Source organism: Hyperoodon ampullatus (genome assembly GCF_949752795.1).
Source record: "Hyperoodon ampullatus genome assembly, chromosome: 2".
NCBI classification, from domain to species: Eukaryota; Metazoa; Chordata; class Mammalia; order Artiodactyla; family Ziphiidae; genus Hyperoodon; species Hyperoodon ampullatus.
This window is the reverse complement of record NC_136915.1, coordinates 72,200,001-72,223,222: the sequence shown is the minus strand read 5'-3', so window position 1 is coordinate 72,223,222 and position 23,222 is coordinate 72,200,001. Positions and strand designations below refer to the sequence as shown.

Below are 23,222 nucleotides of genomic sequence, written 5' to 3'. Positions count from 1 at the left end.
GAGGTTATTAGAAAAATTAAATGCCTTTAGTTTTGCTTACTTGAGCAATATGTGAAAATTAACAGTTTAAACACTTCCAGGCATCTGACCAGACTTAGCCTTAGTCAGAACTCATGGTGTGACTAGGCTTTGATTCTTCTTTCTTCCCCTCCCCTCCCCTCCCCTCCCCTCCCCTCCCCTCCCCTCCCCTCCCCTCCCCTCCCCTCCCCTCCCCTCCTCTTTTCGTTTTTTTTTTTTTTTTTTTTTTTGCCGTACGCGGGCCTCTCACTGCTGTGGCCTCTCCCGTTGCGGAGCACAGGCTCTGGACGCACAGATTCAGTGGCCATGCCTCATGGGCCCAGACGCTCCGCGGCACGTGAGATCCTCACAGACCGGGGCACGAACCCACGTCCCCTGCATTGGCAGGCGGACTCTCAACCAATGTGCCACCAGGGAAGCCCCCTTCTCTTTTCTTCTCTTCTTTTTTAACTTATCTGGTTACCATTTACCTAGTGAACATCAAATTACCTGATATCCTAATTTTATAGACTAACATTTATAGAGATATCCACATTGAGAGGGGAGACAGAGGGAAAAGGAAAATGAGTGGCTATGGCTTTCTCTGAAAAGTAGTTCAGTGTTTCCATCACATTCCAGAAACCTTTTCAGAGCTAGAGAGGTCACCCAGGTCTAACTGCTAGGGACCAACGAATCCCAGTCACAGATACATCTCCCTCACATGCAGAAACCCCAAGAGAATATGCTAAATCCTTTTCAAACAACTGCTTTTCAACAACATAGGAGGTTATCAGCCTAACAAAAAAAAAGAACTTGGCAGGAAGAAAAAGGTTGAGACTCTCAATAGACTCTTCTAGGGCCTGGCAGAGCCTGAAGAACTCTTCAAGGTCTTAGTCAACAGTGAACAGAGGAGTTTAAACTAGCGCGTTCATCTATACCACAAGCGAGAGACATTGGTCTTTACATAAACGTTTTTCCCAGGTCAAATGCAGACAAATTCAAATAAAATAGGCCAAGTCCTGGATGGAAGATTAGAATAACAGATCAGGGAACAGGAAAGTGAATCCCCCCCTCCAGTGCAGTATCTCATGAGTAGTCCCATTTACACCCTACTGTTCACCTGGGGGTGTTTCAATTCACGGTGTCTGTGTTCAGAGGTTTTTCAGCTTGAGATTTTTTTTTTTAAGAACTTTTTTTTTTTTTTAGATGGAGAATTTTAATTAAATTGACATATTTAAGACCAAAAAGATAAAGTGGACATTGTCAGTGTATCTTCAGCCCTTGCCTTAACAGGTGAATGAACACAACTTGAAACACAGGTGAATCTTGTTGGTCTATGAGACAGTGAAGGGAGCTTCTCAATATTTAAATATATTAATATAACAAGTTATAGAAATCTAAATATAAAACCAATCTCCTATAGGGTTTGAGAAGGCATTCACCATATCCCTGAAAAGTTTAACATTCCTTATTCAAGTTTACTCATCTCTTTAGAAGGGGAAAACAGTGATAGTACTTGCTGAACCAGAATTACTATCAAAATTCAAAAAGCTGACCATATTCATTTAGCCACAGCCAATCTATTGAAATCAGAACAGAAATATTACATCAGCTATTCATGACCTGAATTCTAGTGTATGAGATCAATTTAAATATGGTACACATAAAAAGTCATGAGACATTTGTTTCATAATAAATAAGGCAGTGGCCAACTATTACTCATTAGTAGCTTTTCTGAGATAAGCTATCAAGTCTGCCCTTTCTCCCTTCTTCTTAATGCCAGCGAAGATCATTTTGTCCCAGGGATGTACTTCTTGGGATTCTCCAAATACTCCATCAGCGTCTCCTCTCCCCAGAGGTGATGCCTTTGTTCTTGTTGGCATCTGTGTAAGAGAATCTGACAGCCTGACCTGTCTTTCGCCCAAACAGACCATGGAGATTTGTCCCAGTCTTGTGCTTGCCTCCCTTTTCCACAGTATGGCACTGGGCACACTTCTGAACAAAAATCTTCTTGCCCTTCTCAACATCACCCATTTTTAAATCGTTCTTTCTCCGTGTACGACTAAGACGTTCCCGCTCGCAAGCCGTACGTCCCGCTCTCTAATCTAAGAACAACTTTTAATTCACTGATGTGTTAGAAGAATAAAAGTTTTAGAAAGGTATGAACTTCAGAAGATATTTTTTTTTAATGTAGCTCCACTCAGAGGCTGTTATTCAGTTTGGACCTTCATTTCCTGATTTTTTTTCAAATCAGACCCAGCTTTCTTTAGACACTATAGGCAGACTATACACATAGAAAGTGTATGTAAATGTACATAATTGCAGCATTTGGTTGTGACAAACTAGTTTTACTAACACGGAGGATTTAATAGACAAAATGAGGAAATATGTCAATGTAATAGCATATTAGATTTTGCAAATGAGCTATTCCTAAGGCAACATGAATTGCTTGCTTTTATATTTCCACAATTGTTCGTTCATTTGACAACTAACATTCAGAATCCATCTTTGATCTTAGAGGACTCGTACAAATCAAAGTATAATAAATCCTTACACTTAGGAACTTAAAGTGACACTCAGACAAAAGATGTCTTCTGACAGAGTCTTTGGCCTGTTGCATCTGCAGACCCACAATAAGACCTGAAGTCAGGGCTAGCTGCAGGCAGGCTTGGGAAGAGGGCACACTTGTCTTCAGGGCTTTCAACATTGCTCTGGGCCACATTTCTCACCAAGCCTCAGGGACCCCAAATTCTAGTTACCATTTACTGAGGATTTATTATGTGCCACACATTTACATGTATTATTTCTGATCCTTACATCAACTTTCAAGATCAGTATTTTATCCCTATTTCACAAATATGAAAATAAGGCTCAATAAGTCTAAGTACTTCTAAGGGGCAGAGCTGGGTTTCCACCCTGTGTCTGAATTCAAAGACCCTCTCAAGCTCATGACATCATTGTGTCTCATCATGAGACCTGAGGCTTCCCTCTGGAGTTCACACCCAAACCTGTTCTTCCTGTTTTGACTACAGATTCCCTTTGGCTTTCAGGCTTTGAAATATATGAAATAAATGAACTTTTTAAAAGGGGGAGGGCCAGGTGGAGGGAAGGCATGAATGGTTCTACTTCTACTAACTTTTATTATTAGAATTCTATTTACTTTCTGACAGGGACCTCTTGGAAATTATACTTTCACCCAGAGGAGTTGTAACAAGATAAATTTCAAGCAGCATGGAATATTGTTGATCAGGCAGACAGCATGACTGCCAATTTCACATACTGTTAAGATTAGCCATTTGTGTTGGCTCAACAATGTTGTGAAAACTCCTGTTAGCTTCTTGGAACTACAAAGCATGTGATGAGAAATTTTCCTTATTTTGCTTTGTGACTATCTGCCATTTGATTTTCATTTTAAAATATAAATTGACAGCTCTTGGACTGGTAACAGAATTTTTCCATTGTGAATAAGTCCCTCCAAACACCCTTGGTTGGTAGAGCAGCACAGTGATCTATTAAAACTCACTAGAAATAAATATTTTCATTAAAGACCCCTCTCTGAAATTTAGTGTGCGACTTAGGAAAACCAGTTAACCTCCATAAACCTTCAAATATAAAATGGTCAACAAGGGGCTTCCCTGGTGGCACAGTGGTTGAGAGTCCGCCTGTCGCTGCAGGGGACGCGGGTTCGTGCCCCGGTCCAGGAAGATCCCACATGCCGTGGAGCGGCTGAGGCTGCGCATCTGGAGCCTGTGCTACGCAACAGAAGAGAGCACAACAGTGAGGCCCGCGTACCGCAAAAAAAAAAAAAAAAAAGGTCATCAAGAGGAGCAAACTGGGTTTTACAAAAGGGCTTTACAAACTGTTAAGTTTATACAAATGTAAGGGTATTCCTGGGCATCATTTTTTTTTTTTTTTTTTTTTTTTTTTGCGGTACGCGGGCCTCTCACTGTTCTGGCCTCTCTCGTTGTGGAGCACAGGCTCTGGACGCACAGGCTCAGCGGCCATGGCTCACGGGCCCAGCCACTCTGCGGCATGTGGGATCTTCCCGGACCGGGGCACGAACCTGTGTCCCCTGCATCGGTAGGCGGACTCTCAACCACTGCGCCACCAGGGAAGCCCCTGGGCATCATTCTTAATCCAATCCATTCCTTCCTGAGAAGCAATCCTGCAAAATAAGGCATTGACCTGAGTCTTCCATCTGTGATCTCCTTTTGACCCTACCGTATAAAGGAAGAACTAAGACTCCTTTAAGTAATTTACCACTGCTCTGCCAATAATCAATACGTCATGAGCTCTGAACATTTCTCCTTGGATTTCCTAATCCTGACTAAATGGTAAATCCTGGAGTTATTAGGTGGCAATGGCTCATTTATCAAATCCATAGAAAGAAGCTTCTTTTTTGGAATTTTTTTTCCTCTCCTATCATTTAGTAGTTTATATTTTATAATCACTGATTGCTGTCTAGGCTGCCTACTTGAGAAAGAAAGCAGCAAGTAGCAGAACCATATGAGGAATGATAAATGAAGACATCTACTCCTTTCTTCCCATTTGCCTCCTTACATTTGGGATAACAGGTACCTTTCATGCCCATTCATCTGATTCTTTCTCTAAAAGTACCTTAGTGCCCCCTGCAGGTTATATGAGTTTCTCCTTCCACAACCTTGTTTATACTTTTTTTTTTTTAACCCTCTCCTGAAACCCCCAGTGCTAGTTTCTTCTCAATGGCGCTAGTATCTAGAAAAAAGATTATGACCTTGAAATTCTTGAACACTTTCTGAACCTTCTGTTTCCTGAAATGTCACTCATTCATTCCAAAATTATTAATTGGCGTTATCAATCCTAGGTTTATCTTGCTTATTCTAAGTGCAGAATGTCCACTGACAAATCTTTTATCATCCAAGAATTTTGAGCTCAGGAAAGCCTTTCTCTTTTGAAACTATAGAGATTTGGAATAAAATTTTGAAGGAACTAATGCTGTATTTTAATCTAAATCCTTGGGGAAAAAAACTAAAATCCTGAGATATAATTAAGTCTGCAGATCAAAATGGAGGGTGAAAATATCTAGATATAAGTTCTGGGAGGCCAAATTTAAAAAGATGACTTTGTGAAATGGTAAGTGTTTAAACTACAAATCTATGTTTATTCAGCATCTGGATTTCTTCTTGCCAAGTAGTTTTAAAGCTACTTAGTATTTATTTGACATTTTACTCACTATTTTACTTGCTTCAAGTCTTTCATACTCATGCTCTCCCAATTACAGCTTGTACACAAAAAATTACCTTAGCCTGATTTCCAAATGGCTAAATAGTTTGAAGTAATTTCTATTAGAATTCAGTAATGCTGATACTGCAGGTGCTGGAGAAGCATTTTTCAACTGTCAATTATGACCCTTTAGTAGGTTGTGAAGTCAATTTAGTAGGTTGTGACAGCATTAAAAAAAAAAAAAAAGAAAGGAATAGATTGCATGAAATATAAGAAAATGAGTGGAAATTAAATATTGTTATATGAAACTCTTGCTTTGTTATGTGTATATCTGGATTGTGACATAAATTGTATTTCTTCTGTGAGTTGTAGTCAAACTGAAAAAAACTATTCTAGCCTGCAGTGGATAAGAGCAATAGCTCCTTACCAGCTGTGTGAACCATTCTGAGCCTTGGTTTTCTTCTCTGAAATTAGGTGTAATAAGACTTTCATAATAGGGTTATTGTAAGAGTTAAGTAAAAAAATAAAATAATGTTGGTGCACAGAATCTGACGTAGTCAGAGACTAATGTTGTTATCTTAGTGGGAGTTATAATGAGAATTATTTGAAATCATATTTGAATCATCTGAAATAATAAATCAAAGTACTTACACTTCTCCTTTAAATTGAGTTCCCTTGCAAATCAAGTTCCCTTCTACCTCTTGAGCATATAGCCCCAGGGAAGAAGGTGGGCATTCCCAGGGTTAGAACAAAGAAGCCATTGATCAGTTTTGGATTTCATAAACTGACTCTTTTGAGACAGTAGTCATGAAATTTGGGTCATTGGAAAGAAAAGGATTTTCTAAATTCCTTTATTTCTTCTTTAACATATTGAGAAGCTGGCCAAAAAATACTAGAGAGTCTTAAATGAGAGGAAAGTGGGACAGGTTAGGAAGAAGGCAGGACATGCCTGGCTTCTCAGTTCCTATTGGATTCTGGGTAGAAGAAGGTAGAAAGGTAAGTGAGTACTGCTCCAGTTTTTCTTCTCTACACTAATTCCTGGGGTAGGGAGGTGTTCAGTGGGAGAAGAGAATTGAAGAGATGTTCTAGAGAGGTTGGGGGAAATGCTGAGGAGAGTGGCTTTTGCCCTCCACAAGGATAGTGGAAGCTATTGCCTTACAAACTTCTGCTTAAACATGGAGGCTGTTACAGCAAATTAAATTTAATGGCTTAACATGGCTTTGCACACAGAGGTCTGAGTTTAAGCCCCTTAGAGTCTCCCTCAGCTCGTGTATGATATGACAGCTCTCCAGAAGTTTTGGAGCATCCTGGTTCGGAATGAACTAGAAAGATCTGACTGAAAGTAGTTGAAGGACCTGTCTAGCAACTTTGCCGAAGGAGGTTGCCTGAGGGGAATAAAGCCACCCACTGTAGACTAAATTCCCAATGAGGTCACAGTAACATGCCAGGGAATACATTTTGTCATCAAAAGTGGAGATGAGGGCCCAATCAGTAAGCGTAAATGGTGCCCCAGAGCATTGTCAGAGTTAAGTAAACATGAATGATTATCACCAAAGTCCGTTTCTAGCAATGAGGGCATCAGATTGCCCAGGGTAGGGACAAGTCACTGTAGGATGTCACCAGCTCTGGGAATAGACCAAACCAGGAGAGCTTAGAAGATATGTCATACACTCGAGGAGTCTACCTCTTATAAGATTACATACGCCTTATTCATCGTGTGTATATCCAGGTGGAGAGGGCAGAACTCTTGACAAGCATTTCCCTGACTCACCTAGGCAGAAACTGGGTTACATAAAGAGATGGACTGAATTACCAAATAACATTGAACCAAAAATTTAAACTTAACTAAAATATGTTTTCTAAACTACCTGGTGGGTGTCGGACTGTGAAGGAAGCCTGATTCTTAAATAAAGTAACCCCATTTCTTTCACATCTGAGCATAGTGTAAATACATTTGTGATGCTTATGATTTTTCTTTATTATTGTGTCATATCACATCTATGGGAATTAAATTTTTCTACGCCTTTATTTGTGCCAATCTTTGTATCATAGTATTTTGGGTAATAACTCCTTTGATACAAATTAAAAGCTATCTAATTTAGATGCCTCTACCCCAAACCTCAACTATAGAAAACCAACCGCAAATGAATATGAAAGAAAAAAGGGAGAAGCCAGTCCCTGGATTTCCAAATGAAATGCTGCCAAGCCCCCATGCAACCCACAGTCCTGAGCAGAAAAATAAAGGTAAACATTTAAAATTTATATGGGACTTCTTTGATTAGATAGTTGAAATTTAACTGTAATTTTGTATCTTAACCTTTAGAGTTTTGTCCCTTCCCCACAGTTGTAGGGGAAGGTGGTAGAAGTGGTGGTGGAGGGGATATAAATCATTAAAATGAAACAGGAAAAAACATGGTAAAAAGGACCTTCTATTTTCAGGGCACTGATCTGTCCAGAGTGGTTCCTTCTCCCCACAAAACACTGGCAGGATAAATGGCTGCTGCCAGCATGTTGACAGCGGAGGGTAGAGGGCTCACCTATACCAAGGCCTACAGACCAGTAGTGGTGGTCAGGGCTGGGCCAGAAATGTGTCCTTGTCCATGCCACACGAAGTAAGATGGCATAGTGGAAAACACTGGAGTTAATTGATAATATGGGGGTTGGGACCTCTCGCGTCAGTTAGATAAAATGGGCTCTACTCCTAGAATCACCATTTCCGAGAAGCGTGAACTTAGACAAATTACTTAATCTTTCTAACTTTAGGCTCCTGATCTGTAAAATGGGGATAAGAAATGCAGCTTCTCATAAAGCTGTTGGAATTTAAATGCGATAATTCATGTAAAACATACACCTTACTCTCTAGAATGGGTTCAGTGAAAGTCAGCCAGTTTTATTCTCTTATCCTTTTGGGAGGCTTTAGGCTTAAACCTCACTTCCTACGTGAAATTCAGTAAAATACTTAATCTTTTCTCTCTCTCGCTTTTTTTTTTTTTTTTTTTTGGCTGTGCTGCATGGCTTGCAGGATCTTATTTCTCCAACCAGGGATTGAACCTGGGCTCCTGGCAGTGAAAGTGCCGAGTTCTAACCACTGGACCACCAGGGAATTCCCAAATACTTAATCTTTTTGAACTGAAGTTCCCTCATTTGTAAAATGGGATTACTTTACATTATACCAGAATATTTGGAGATCATAATAAGAATTATATGTCAAGCTTCTCCCTTTCTCCCCTTCCTCCCTTTGACCCTTTTCTTGTGGTCAGTCTATGCATGGAGGCCAAAAAGATCTCAGAGGAGACGGGACAGGGCCTGTGTCATTGAGCCTGTGTCTTTGCTGCATACGCAGACTCTTGGAGAACTAGTAGGTCTGAGATGTGAGTAGGTGACCAAAGAGAGAGTAGATGAGAAATTGATGGAAAGAGCATCACAAGAAGGGAAGTTAAGAGTTAGTGCAGGGGCTTCCCTGGTGGTGCAGTGGTTGAGAGCCCGCCTACCAATGCAGGGGACACGGGTTCGTGCCCCGGTCCCGGAAGATCCCACATGCCGCGGAGTGGCTGGGCCCGTGAGCCATGGCCGTTGAGCCTGCGCGTCCGGAGCCTGTGCTCCACAACGGGAGAGGCCACAACAGTGAGAGGCCCGCATACCACAAAAAAAAATAAGTAAAAAAAGAGTTAGTGCAGAATTGGAAATGAGAATCACACTGATGTCTGGGCCATTTGATACATCACTGTCAGAGATAACTTTCTTAAAATTCTAATCTTGCTTAAACCAATACAGTGGCTCACTACTGCTTCTCACAGAAAGTCTAATTGTATCGAAGGCCACCTCCGATAAGCTTCTGGCCTCCTCCCCGTATTATTGCCAGCCGTCCCCCCTACCATGTGCCCTTCCTAGTGGGAAAGGAGGCAAGGACATTAATGAGGAAGTTATTATTGAAATGGAGTTGGCAGGGCTTGGCAACTTGGCAAGAAATTAATTTCAGGTGGAGGAAGGGGAGTGATAAAAATTAGAGAAAGGAAAGTCATAAATGACATTGAACTCTTTTTTTCTTAACACATACTAAATTAATTCTGGCAGCAGTGAGTTCCAAAAGAATGCAAGTGTCCCCTGATAATATTTCCTAGATTCTAAGACATAACTGACTGTAACATATATCATTAACAGGAGAAAAGGAAACACATCGTTTACAAGACACATCTTGACTTTTAAAAACATGTGAAAAACATTCCCTTTTTTTCTTCATTCAACAAATATTTACTGAGAACCTAATATAAGCTAGGCCCTGTTCTAACAACTGGAGATGCAGCAAAGTAAAATAAAAGTAAAAGATCCTGCCTTCCTGAAGCTCTCTTTCTAATGGAAGGAGTCAGAACATAAACATAATAAATTACATAATTATGTAGATGATAAATGCAATGGATAAAAGGTAAAGCAAGATAAGGCAAACCAGGATTGCTAAATGGGTTAAGGGTAGAGGTTGGCATTTTAAACAAGTTAGTGAGAGTAGGCACCACCGAGAAGTTGCCTTTTGGGCAAATGACTTCAGGGAAGTGAGAGAACGAGACCCTTAAGGCAAGCAGAGAGGATAATCAGTGTAACTACATACCATGTATAGTAACACATGTTCCAGGGTTCTATAGTCACATGAATTGGGAAAATATAGTTCCACATACTGTATCCTTTTCTTGGAGGTCAAAATAAGAATTAGCATATTATTAAGGCACTGTGAAAACAAAATAAAATGTTTTTAACTTTATTCAACCCAGCATATCCCAAACTTGTTAGATAACATAAACTGCTGTTGCTGGACATCTGCTAAGATCTTCAAGGACACCAGTTTTCTGTGAAACAATGGAAGAAATGTTGAATTAGGGGAATATGATTTCTTTAACCAGTATTATTTGCTGACATATCTACTGTAAAATTTGAATAATCCATTGCTGAATTATGAATATCCTTTATATTTCTTTTGAGCTTTGGAGTGTTATTGTGTGGTTATTAACTAGGCACCCAATAGCAATAATGCCATGACTCTATTTATTGAATTGATAATCAAAAGAGTAGACCACTATATTCTTGGATTTTATGCCTTTCCTAGGATTAGAAATGTTATACATGTGTTATTGACCCTACTATTCAGAAAATGTATTGCAAATTAGGGCCTGTTTATTTTATTTATTTATTTATTTATATTTATCTATTTATTTATTTTGCGGTATGTGGGCCTCTCACTGTTGTGGCCTCTCCCGTTGCGGAGCACAGGCTCCGGACGCGCAGGCTCAGCGGCCATGGCTCACAGGCCCAGCCACTCTGAGGCATGTGGGATCTTCCTGGGCCGGGGCACGAACCAGTGTCCCCTACATCGGCAGGCAGATTCTCAACCACTGCGCCACCAGGGAAGCCCTATTTTATTTTTTTATTGCTGTATAATTGACATACAACATTATATTAATTTCAGGTGTATAACATAATGACTTGATATTTGTATACTTGCAAAATGATCACCACAACAAGTCTAGTTAAAATCTGTCCCCATATAAAGTTTCAGAATTTTTTTTCTTGGGTACTTTTAGGATTTTCTCTCTTAGTAACTTTCAGTTATTCAATACAGTGTTAGTAACTATGGTCGCCACACTGTACATTATAAATGTTTAAATTATATCCTTACTCTTGCACAGGTTTGAAAAGTTGGTTCTAGATGAGAACACTCTTTTACTCACCAGAACACCCTTTTATTCGCCACGGAAGCAATGCATGCGGGCTGTAAAATGCCTCGCCTAACAGCAAAAGAATGTTCAGAAGCACGCCCAGCTAATTGAAACTACAGGGGGCATTTAAGTAGGCAAAGTGTTATTACTCAGTTTAAATTGTGTCCAGGATATCAGAACTACCATTCCCTACTTTTGCAAAAGGCACTATGGGAATGAGAATGGCCACAAGTGTTAGGCCTCTGACTTCTTTTAATTTTCCTTATCCCAGTTGTTCTTCACAAACTCAGAGGGCCATCCACATTATCATCCACAAGAACTGGGGTTATTGTTACGAACGTGAAAGTCAGGTAGTTTTTGAACTCGTGGTATCAAGTGCAAACCCTATGCCATGAGGCTATCACAAGTTCTCCAATGTCAATATTTTTTGAAAATTTGCCTCAAAGTATATAAATATATTTTAAATGTATTTATTTAATTTATTTATTTTTGGCTGCGATGGGTCTTTGTTGCTGCACGCGGGCTTTCTCTAGTTGTGGCGAGTGGTCTTCATTGCGGTGCATGGGCTTCTCATTGCAGTGGCTTCTCTTGTTGTGGAGCACGGGCTTCAGTAGTTGTGGTACGAGGGCTTAGTTGCTCTGCGGCATGTGGAATCTTCCCGGACCAGGGCTCGAACCCATGTCCCCTGCACTGGCAGGCGGATTCTTAACCACTGCACCACTAGGGAAGCCCCTCAAAGTATAATTTAAGTAGCAAAAGTGTAATTCTTCATCTAGGACTTTTAAGTCTGAGGCAAGTTACTCTCAATTTATTCCAAGATATTTATTTGAAAAGATATTCCTAATACAGTGCACTGGTTATGTTAAATGAGACCATTTGCTATATTTGGTCTAATTTTCTTATTTGAAATTAAATCTGTTTCTTATAATTTCTAGAAAGCAAATAGCCTATGTTGGCCACCTATGAGTTTGTCTATTATTTATGCAGAAGTGTTCACAAAAGTGGATGTGTGAAGAGCTAGAACAAATAATCCTAAAATTGATATGGAACCACAGAAGACCTAGAATTGCTAAAGCAATCCTGAGGAAAAAGAACAAAGCTCGAGGCATAATCCTTCCAGACTTTAGATAGTACTTCAAAGCTACAGTAATCAAAACGTGTGGTAGTGACACAGAAACAGACAAGTGGATCAGTGGAACAGAATAGAGAGCCCAGAAATTAACCCACACCCCTCGGTTAATTAATCTTCGACAAAGGAGTCAAGAATATATAGTGGAGAAAAGACAGTCTCTTAGGCAAGTGGTGTTGGGAAAGCTGGAAAGTCTCATGTAAATCAATGAAGTTAGAACACTCCCTCACACCATACACAAAAATAAACTCAGAATGGCTTAAAGGCTTAAATATAGTACAGCCATAAAACTCCTTAGAAGAGAACATAAGCAAAACATTCTCGGACATAAGTCCTAGTAATATTTTCTTAGATCAGTCTCCCAAGGCAAAATAAATAAAAGCAAAAATAAACAAATTGGACCTAATCAAACTTATAAGCTTTTGCACAGCAAAGGAAACCATAAACAAAATGAAAAGGGAACCTGTAAACTGGGAGAAAGTATTTGCAAACTATGTGACTGACAAGGGCTTAATTTCCAAAATATACGGACAGCTCATACAACTCAAAATCAAAAAAACAAACAACCCAATCACAAAATGGGCAGAAGACCTAAATAGACATTTCTCCAAAGAAGGCATACAGATGGCCAACAGGCATGTGGAAAGATGTTCAGTGTTGCTAATTATTAGAGAAATGCAAATCAAAACTACAATGAGATGAGATATCACCTCACACTGGTCAGAATGGCCATCATCAGAATGTCTACAAATAATATATGCTAAAGAGAGTGTGGAGAAAAGGGAACCCTTCTACACTGTTGGTGGGAATGTAAATTGGTGCAGCCACTATGGAAAACAGTATGGAGGTTCCTTAAAAAGTTAAAAATAGAGTTATCATATGATCCAGCAATCCCACTCCTGGGCATATATCTGGAAAAGACAAGAACTCAATTCAAAAGATACATGCACCCCAGTGTTCACAGCAGCACAATTTACAATAGCCAAGACATGGAAGCAACTTAAGTGTCCATTGACAGATGAATGAATAAAGAAGATGTGGTATGTACATACAATGGAATATTACTCAGCCATAGAAAATAATGAAATATTGCCATTTACAGCAACATGGATGGACATAGAGATTATCATACTAAGTGAAATAAGTCAAACAGAGAAAGACAAATATTATATAATATCACTTATATGTGGAATCTAAAAAAATAATACAGGGCTTCCCTGGTGGCGCAGTGGTTGAGAGTCCGCCTGCTGATGCAGAGGACACGGGTTCATGCCCCGGTCCGGGAAGATCCCACATGCCACGGAGCAGCTGGGCCCATGAGCCATGGCCGCTGAGCCTGCACGTCCGGAGCCTGTGCTCCGCAATGGGAGAGGCCACAACAGTGAGAGGCCCGTGTACAGAAAAAAAAAAAAAGAAAAAAATACAAATCAACTTATTTACAAAAATGAAAACAGACTCACAGACATAGAAAACAAATTTATGGTTACCAAAGGGGAAAGGGGAGGGGGAGGGATAAATTAGGAGTATGGGATTAACAGATACACACCATATAAATAAAATAAACAAAAGTATTTACTGTAAAGCACAGGGAACTGTATTCAATATCTTATAATAACCTATCATGGAAAAGGATCTGAAGCTGAACGTCTGAAACTAATACAATATTGTAAATCAATTACAGTTAAATTTAAAAAAAAAAGTGGATCTGTGAAGAGGCCAGAGTTCAGGATCTTTGTAGGCAGTTGTGCGTGAGAGCTTAGATATGCTGGTAATGTCTAAATTGAGCGTTCTTTTAACCTTCCCCCCAACTGCTACAATCTGGTATCTACCCTATGTCTAAGACCTGGCCTAAATTTTTCCTAAAGAAAAAGTATGTATGTGGAAAAGAATGAAATACCTATTTGAACGTTGGTCACGTTCTGGTTACTGGCACAGGAAAATCAGGCTATAAATACAACAAGCACCAGCAATGATATAACGTAAAAATATTTTTATATTTCCACATATTTTCCCTGTTAACACAAAAAAATGACTTTTTATAAGGTGCCAGGGGAGGCTCTATGAGATTACTGATACGACTTTTTATTTGTTAATTGTTCCCCTAATAAATTATCAGTTCCCAGTGGGCAGGGACAATCATGTGTCTGCCATACGGGACATATGGTAGGACCTCAAAATGTGATTGGTTCTTGGTTCTGCAATATGACATAGAATTAATTAAACCTTTTAAACTGCACTTTGTAGATTTTTCTCTCTCTCTCTCTCTTATTGCCACCCCTCTGTCTTAATTGCTATCATTTCTCCCTGGATTATTTTTTCTCCTCTCTCTTTTATTTCCTTTTACCAAAAGCAGATATGACACTAAACTGAAAATTGATTCACATAATTCCTGTTTGAACCCCTTCAATTGATTCACATAATTCCCGTTTGAACCCCTTCAATGCCTTTTAAAAAAATTATTTATTTTTGGCTGTGTTGGGTCTTGGTTGCTGCATGCGGGCTTTCTCTCTTTGCGGCGAGCAGGGGCTACTCTTCGTTGAGGTGCATGGGCTTCTCATTGTGGTGGCTTCTCTTGTTGCAGAGCACGGGCTCTAGGCATGTGGGCTTCAGTAGCTGTAGCACGTGGGCTCAGTAATTGTGGCTCGCAGGCTCTAGAGCATAGGCTTAGTAGCTGCGGCGCACGGGCTTAGTTGCTTTATGGCATGTGGGATCTTCCTGGACCAGGGCTCGAACCCATGTCCCCTGTATTGGCAGGAAGATTCTTAACCACTGTGCCACCAGGGAGGTCCCCCACTTCAGTGTCTTAACCTGTCCCTGAAAATAAACTGGTATACATCCAAATTCATTATCAGGGCATATTAGTATCTGTATGATCTCATCCCTGTTTATTTTTACACTCTCTTCTTGGGTCACTTTCCTTCTCCCTCGTCCCTCACTATTCTGCAGCCACCCTGGTCATTCCATCCACCCCATCCCGCCCCCTCCCTGTCGTACAGCCTTTGCACAGGTTGTTCCCTCTGTCTGGAATGTTCTCCCCATCCCTACGATTTGCATAGTCAGCTCATTCTCCCCTAAATGTCTCTGTTTGGGCTTTTGTGATAACCCTATCTAAACTTGGTCACCTCTGTTAGGCTCTTGTTTAGACATGTATACATTTCTTTCATAGCGCTTGCTATAAACTACAATTATTTTCTGTCTATTTATCTGTATAAGGGAGGAAATTGTGCCTATCTTGTTCACCATTAAATCTCCAGTGTCTAATTCAGTGTCTAGCATGTGATAAGTGCTCAATATGTATTTGTCTAAAAGAATTATGGCAAAGACATAAGTTTTTTTCATTAAATTCTATGTTCTTAATGTACTTTGTAACACTGGAAGGACTTCTGAAAATAAAAATCTATCACTTACAACGAATAGACTGAATAGACTGGGTAATTGTTAGGGAAAAAAGGGCTTAAGGATTAAGTTTAGTCATAAGATCGACTTTATAGTATAATCTGGATTTTGGAAATTTGAAATAACCTATTAAGTTCTCCTTTTCTTGTTTTGCAGATGGCGAAACAGAATCATAGAAGTTAAATGACCTGCCTGGGATCTAGCAGCTCGTTAGCAGCACAGCCAGAATCAGAATTTCTAGTTTGGGGTTCATTTCACTATGCCACTTGTCTGGTAGAACAATAATACCAACAATCTGTATGTTTAGAAGCTCAAAAATAAAAATATTAAATTCTGGAGAAAGAGATACAAGCAGAAGTTGTCTGTGTAGCTTTTGAGACTTTCCTTTAAAGGGAAAGATTATGCCTTTTAAAATATCTTTTCCCTTTTCACTGTTGGAATACAGATATAGTAGCTAGAGCTAGAGCAGCCATGTTAGATGCATGAAATGAAAATATATTTGAGAATGGCAGAGCAAAAAGAAAGATGTACCCAAGGTCCCCAAATTATCAATCTGTACATATCAGTCCTGGAATGCCTAGGAAAACTTTTACATAAGAAGGAAATAAACATCTGGCCAATTTAGGGTTCCTTTATATAGCAGCTTAAACTCATAACAAGTACAAGATCTGGTACTGGTAAGTGGCATGTTGTCCTAAAAGAATCCTTGAATTATATCATTGAATCCTTGAATTATATCAGCACTGGGTGATGGGTGGCAATGATATAGATATTAATGGTTAGAAATCTGATGATCCTTCATTACACCATTGCAAACTATATGTTAAAATTGTTATCTGTGTTATGTTGGATGTTAGACTAGGTGTCAACATACCTTGTAGCTCTAGAGCTATCTATATGAGTTGTACTGTCCCTAGGAGACATTTTGGAAATTTGTGGAGCTGTATTGGTTGTTAGAGTAACTAGAGGAGGGAACTGCATGGTCAGGGCCAGGGATAGTAAATGTACTATAAAGTATAGGAAAGTCCCACACAACAAGAATTGATCCACACCCAATGACTTTCAAACATTCTGCTAGACATTTCTGTAGGTGAAAAACTTGCTTATAATTATCCAAGCCTAGAATCTAATTCTATTTCACATCCAACACAAAGATTTTTAGGTTTATTTTGCACTGTTTTAACACATTGTTTCTTTCAAAAATGCAAAAGCTATATAAATTGAGGGAAGCTTTTATGTTGTTTTATTCCAAATTTTACTAAGAGTTGTATGTATACCATTTTAGAAAATCACCCAAAATAATGCTGCCTCAACATAAACCAGGATCCTGGTATGAAGCTGCATTTGCGGCTGTTATATTCACAGCGATTCTATGCATAGGTGCAAGCATCTCACTACTTCATTATGTCTTCTGGTATGGTTGTACCTGAACAAATACTATGAATCATTTCAGAAGTTATGTGCAAAAATTTGAGATTATGCCCTCAAGAGAAAGAAGCATGCATTCCTCTATGCTTTTCTCTTTTCCTGCTGGTTGAAGGCAGAGATGATGGCTGGAGCTGGAGCAGCCACATTAGGTCAGGGGATGGAAGCCACAGTTGAGGATGGCAGAGCAATTAAACGGAGGGAACCTGTGTCCCTGACACTGTGCAGCTGCCATATACCAATGGTCCCATCATATAAACCTTTATGTGAAAGAGTAAACTTTTATCTTGTTTGAGCCTCTGTGTTTCAGAATTTCTTTTTTATGATAGCTTAGTTAGATTCCTATCTAATATAGATGTGAAGAGCAAAATATAAATAAAATCTAGCATAAGTCACAGAACTTCTTGTTAAATATCCAATCCTAAAAAACATTGTCACTGATAAAGAAACAGCATGAATACAAAACCAACAATTTGCAAAAGACATTTTATGTATTTTAAAAAAATCTTTCACTGTAACTAAGGCGGAACTGGCATAAAACTGGCATAAAAAACTTGAGGATAGAATGAATAGTAGGTTCACTCCTAATAGGGATAAAATAATTTTAATTAGAAATAGTGTTCCTCGAAGACCCAAAACCTATGGGATGCAGCAAAAGCAGTTCTAAGAGGGAAGTTTATAGCAATACAATCCTACCTTAAGAAACAAGAAAAATCTCAAATAAACCTAACCTTACCCTTAAAGCAATTAGAAAAAGAAGAACAAAAGAACTCCTAAGTTAGCAGAAGGAAAGAAATCATAAAGATCAGATCAGAAAAAAATGAAAAGAAAATGAAGGAAATGATAGCAAAGATCAATAAAACTAAAAGCTGGTTCTTTGAGAAGATAAACAAAATTGATAAAACATTAGCCAGAGTCATCAAGAAGAAAAGGGAGAAGACTCAAATCAACAGAACTAGAAATGAAAAAGGAGAGGTAACAACTGACACTGCAGGAATACAAAGGATCATGAGAGATTACTACAAGCAACTCTATGCCAATAAAATGGACAACCTGGAAGAAATGGACATTCTTAGAAAAGTACAACCTTCTAAGACTGAACAAGGAAGAAATAGAAAATATGAACAGACCAATCATAAGCACTGAAGTTGAAACTGTGATTAAAAATCTTCCAACAAACAAAAGCCCAGGACCAGGTGGCTTCACAGGTGAATTCCATCAGACATTTAGAGAAGAGCTAACACCTATCCTTCTCAAACTCTTCCAAAGTGTAGCAGAGGGAGGAATACTCTCAAACTCATGCTACGAGGCCACCATCACCCTGATACCAAAACTAGACAAGGATGTCACAAAGAAAGAAAACTACAGGCCAATATCACTGATGAACATAGATGCAAAAATCCTCAACAAAATACTAGCAAACAGAACCCAACAGCACACTAAAAGGCTCATACACCAAGATCAAGCAGGGTTTATCCCAAGTGGAGTAAAGTCAGTCTCTTCAATAAGTGGTGCTGGGAAAACTGGACAGCTACATGTAAAAGAATGAAATTAGAACACTCCCTAACACCATACACAAAAATAAACTCAAAATGGATTAGAGACCTAAATGTAAGACTGGACACTATAAAACTCTTAGAGGAAAACATAGGAAGAACACTCTTTGACATAAATCACAGCAAGATCTTTTTTGACCCACCTCCTAGAATAATGGAAATAAAAACAAAAATAAACAAATGGGACGTAATGAAACTTCAAATCTTTTGCACAGCAAAGGAAACCATAAACAAGCCAAAAAGACAACCCTCAGAATGGGAGAAAATATTTGCAAATGAATCAATGGACAAAGGATTAATCTCCAAAATATATAAACAGCTCATGCAGCTCAATATTAAAAAAACAAACCACCCAATCCAAAAATGGGCGGAAGACCTAAATAGACATTTATCCAAAGAAGATATACAGATTGCCAACAAACACATGAAAGGATGCTCAACATCACTAATCATTAGAGAAATGCAAATCAAAACCACAATGAGGTATCACCACACACTGGTCAGAATGGCCATCATCAAAAAATCTACAAACAATAAATGCTGGAGAGGGTGTGGAGAAAAGGGAACCCTCTTGCACTGTTGGTGGGAATGTAAATTGGTACAGCCACTATGGAGAACAGTATGGAGGTTCCTTAAAAAACTAAAAATAGAACTACCATATGCCCCCAGCAATCCCACTACTGGGCATATACCCTGAGAAAACCATAATTCAAAAAGAGTCATGTACCACAATGTTCACTGCAGCTCTATTTACTATAGCCAGGACATGGAAGCAACCTAAGTGTTCATCGACAGATGAATGGATAAAGAAGATGTAGCACATATATAAAATGGAATATTAGCCATAAAAAGAAATGAAACTGAACTATTTGTAGTGAGGTGGATGGACCTAGAGACTGTCATACAGAGTGAAGTAAGTCAGAAAGAGAAAAGCAAATACCGTATACTAACACACATATATGGAATCTAAAAAAAAAAAAAAAAAAAAAAAAAAATGGTTCTGAAGAACCTAGGGGCAGGACAGGAATAAAGATGCAGATGTAGAGAATGGACTTAGGACATGTGGAGGGGGAAAGGTAAGCTGGGACGAAGTGAGAGAGTGGCATGGACATATATACACTACCAAATGTAAAATAGATGGGTAGTGGGAAGCAGCTGCATAGCACAGGGAGATCAGCTCGGTGCTTTGTGACCACTTAGAAGGGTGGGAAGGGGAAGGTGGGAGGGAGACACAAGAGGGAGGGGATATGCGGATATATGTGTACCTAGAGCTGATTCACTTATAAAGCAGAAACTAACACACCATCGTAAAGCAATTATACTCCAATAAAGATGTTAAAAAGAACAAAAGAAAATACATGAAGGACAAAAAATAAAAAAGAAATAGTGTTACTGTGAGTTCCAATTAATATATGTATTAAGGCACAGATATATGTATTCAAGGGAGATAGATACTCCACAAATTTAAAAACAGTAATTTGAAAACAGAATAAAAACAGTTCAAGAGATTTGATATTTTTTGTGTTTAACAAGTATTTTTCAAAAATAAAGGAGTTCTTTGTATTTAAAATGCACAGCGATCTTTTTATGGATAATTATCCTTAATTCATACACTATTAGCCTGCTGGGAAGTTTATGTTTTCACAGAATGACAGTTTCATAAGTATATTTTGATTTAAGGACCAAATATATTTATGCAGTGCCTAGCTCAGTGTCTGGCATACTCAGTGTCTGGCTCTCACTAAACGTTTGGCTATAATGGTGAATGATTATATTCCTGAATGGTGTATGACTGTATTGGCTCCCGTTTTATCAGTATATTGTGTTTATAGACCAGACCAATTAAATATTCTAATGAAAGAACTCAAATAATTTTATCTATAAGTCTGATTGTGTCCATTATAAAAACAAAGCAACAGCCACAAGAAACAAAGGAAGAACTGAAAAAACTGGGATGACGGTAATCAAGTGAGTTTCTAAGAGTCAGAGAAAATTCTGAAGATAAAGATGAGAATAGAAGTTAAGGCTGATGATTCCCCATTTCAATGCTTTGCTTTACCTGACCACACCTCCTCCTTACTTAGAGAAAATAGATGCACAGTGAAATTATCTGTACTCATCTCTGGTAAATAAATAACAGAAATCTTTCTTGTTTCAAGACATCAATGTGAAACACTTGTTCATATGATGAATTTGGTTTGTTTTTCTCCACAGCTCTTCAATTTTTCATTTTGCCAAATAAAAAAAGAGTAAAATGTTTTCATAATGTGAGCAAACAGCAACTACAGAGAGGATATACAAAATTTAAAAATTATTTAGAGGAAATTTCACTCAAATACATATTTGATACACATTATTCAGAAACAAAAAATGTTTGTACGTTTAGTCATACTTGTAATTTCAAAAGGAATTGGAAGGAATTTAAAATGTAAAGGACATGAACAGAAAAGATAGCAATTTTCAGGTGGATACCTGTATTTAGTAGCTAAATGTATCACTCTTAAATTGCATGTCTGAGATCCACATTTTTACATCTGTGCACATATCAAATTTGGGTAAATATATGTGCAGTTCAGAAATTTTACAAATTATGTCTGAAAGTACACTTAGAATACCCACGATGACATTTTTACATGTGTAGAATGTTAGGCTTTTTCAGGGTGTTTTACACCCTGCCTCTCTAATTTGTATTTAGATTTCAAACCTGCTTTGCAGGAACCGTGTCTAATTCAGTGTTCTCTGCACCATCAGGCATACTACTTGTACTAAATAACTGTTTATCATCATTGAGTGCCTGAAAGTAAACACAACACAATTTCATCTGCCAAAATTCTGCTATGCATTTATATGTTGCTTTTAAAATCACATAACCCCAAGTAAATCACTTAAACATGGTCTACTGCACAATTTTGGTCTCCTGTCTGTTTCTTCTCTCGTTATTCTTCCAATGTTACTTTTATTTCTATATCCCCTTCATCTTTATTTTTAGATCAAACCATTTTTACTGTAAATTCAATTCTTTGAAAAGATAAGAAGTTTTTGGTCTCTGATAAACCTTTACCATTCAGAGAAAATGCTGAAAGAAAGACAGAAAAAGCTGAAAGAAAGAAAGAGAAAAGAAAAAAGAAAGGAACTCACACACACACTCAACATACACACAATAAAGAAGGGTCATACCATTCCAGAGCAAAATTCCAAAGATAGAGGCTTTCAATTATGGAATGATTAACAACAGAACTGTAATCTGAAAAACATTGGAAAACAAAAGAGAAATTTAAAATATTTAAAAATCACTCTCACATCTTCCTGTGTTGATTTCTTTCACTTCTTTCAAAGAAACTTGACAGCTCTTGGAAAACAAAACCCTTCAAATTTTCTTGAAGCTTACAGTCTCTGTCCTCAGAAAAGAACCCTTTCTATGTTGTATACACTTAGAGCAGACGTGGACTAAAGTACTAAACAACAGTTCAGTAGCAGCCATCTCAAATCACTGAGATTCATCCAGAAATGCCAAAAAGCATAGAACCAGCAAGCCCACAATCAATGGGATAAAGAAAGAAGGGTGACAGGAAAAGGAAAGCTTCTTAAATGTATGCTTTTGTCATCAAAATTAAAAAATCACAATTTTCAGCCAGTATCTGAATTAATAAAGTCTTTTTAAAAATAACTTGCGTTTATTTCTGTAACCTTTGAAAAAACTTTAAAGAATGCTGCGTTTTTCTGCTCTTACCAGACACTGAAGATTCTCAGGCATAAGCCATGTAAAGTGTCTCCAAGATGGGACATGATTCTTAGAATCTTAGATTTACAAAAGTGGGGCCAGTGGGGTATGGTCAGAAACTCACTAAGTCAAGAATTAAAAGACTTTGCTAAACATCTGCCTCAAAGACTAATTAAGTTTAATTTGGAAAAAGTATTTAGTCTCTAAGCCTCAGTTCCCTTATCTGAAAAATGGGAATAGTATTATTTGTCTTAGCTCAAAGTTGCTGTGTAGATCAAATGAGATAATGTATGTGAAAGTGCTTTGATGATGGTAAAGCATGCGGCAGATAAAAAGTATTATCTTCTAATACAGTTCTAATGGGCAGATAAGGTAAATGAAGCCCATTGTCATTAGATGACACCCACATTTTAATGGCCAGCAGGACCAGAAGTAGAACTTCGGTTTACCATAGTCTGTAAAAGGAGATTCTCTTCAGATTTTCATGGTGAGGTTTTGTATGAAACATGCATAATCTGAAAGTGGCCCCATGTGTACCCCCTCTTTTCTGAATTCACATGACGATTTTCTCTTATGCTAGGAAGGAGTCAAGACTCGAATGAGCAGTAATATTCTGCCTACTGACTCTGAAATTCCTGAAACAATAATTCCCAGCTGGTGTTCCTTAGACTCCGAGTATGAAATTAGGGTGGGAGGAGGGATTGGACATGGAGTTATTCCCAGAAGAATGCACACTAACCTCTGTACTAAAATATTCTATACACATTTGTATTGCTATGCTTCCAATGTATGTAGCTGCTATTAAGATTATTCAGATAAAATTCATCTGAAAGCATTATGGAATTCAGAGTTACTTTTGGTATTTTGTAATTTTTAAAATGAAAAGATAGTTAAGCATACATTCAACTACTAGAAAAAGGACTTCTCAGACTTTAAAAATTTGGGAAATTTTGCCTAATCCATTTCTTCTAATTCTGAAGTGATATAATGAGTAGGTAAGGTAGGAAACAAATTCAGTATAACATATTTAAGGGCAAAAGTATGTAAGAGCCCCTTTCCCCTCAAAAATATGTAAGAGTTCACTTTTCTTT

General features: G+C 38.3%; 1 pseudogene across 1 annotated transcript; it reads right to left on the bottom strand.

Moving 5' to 3' along the window:
- Nucleotides 1-1,712: 1,712 nt before the first annotated feature.
- LOC307047753 (cytochrome c-like) lies at nt 1,713-2,031 on the bottom strand (annotated as a pseudogene). Its single transcript has one exon. The product of its transcript is annotated as a cytochrome c-like (transcript).
- Between the last annotated feature and the right edge of the window lie 21,191 nt (nt 2,032-23,222).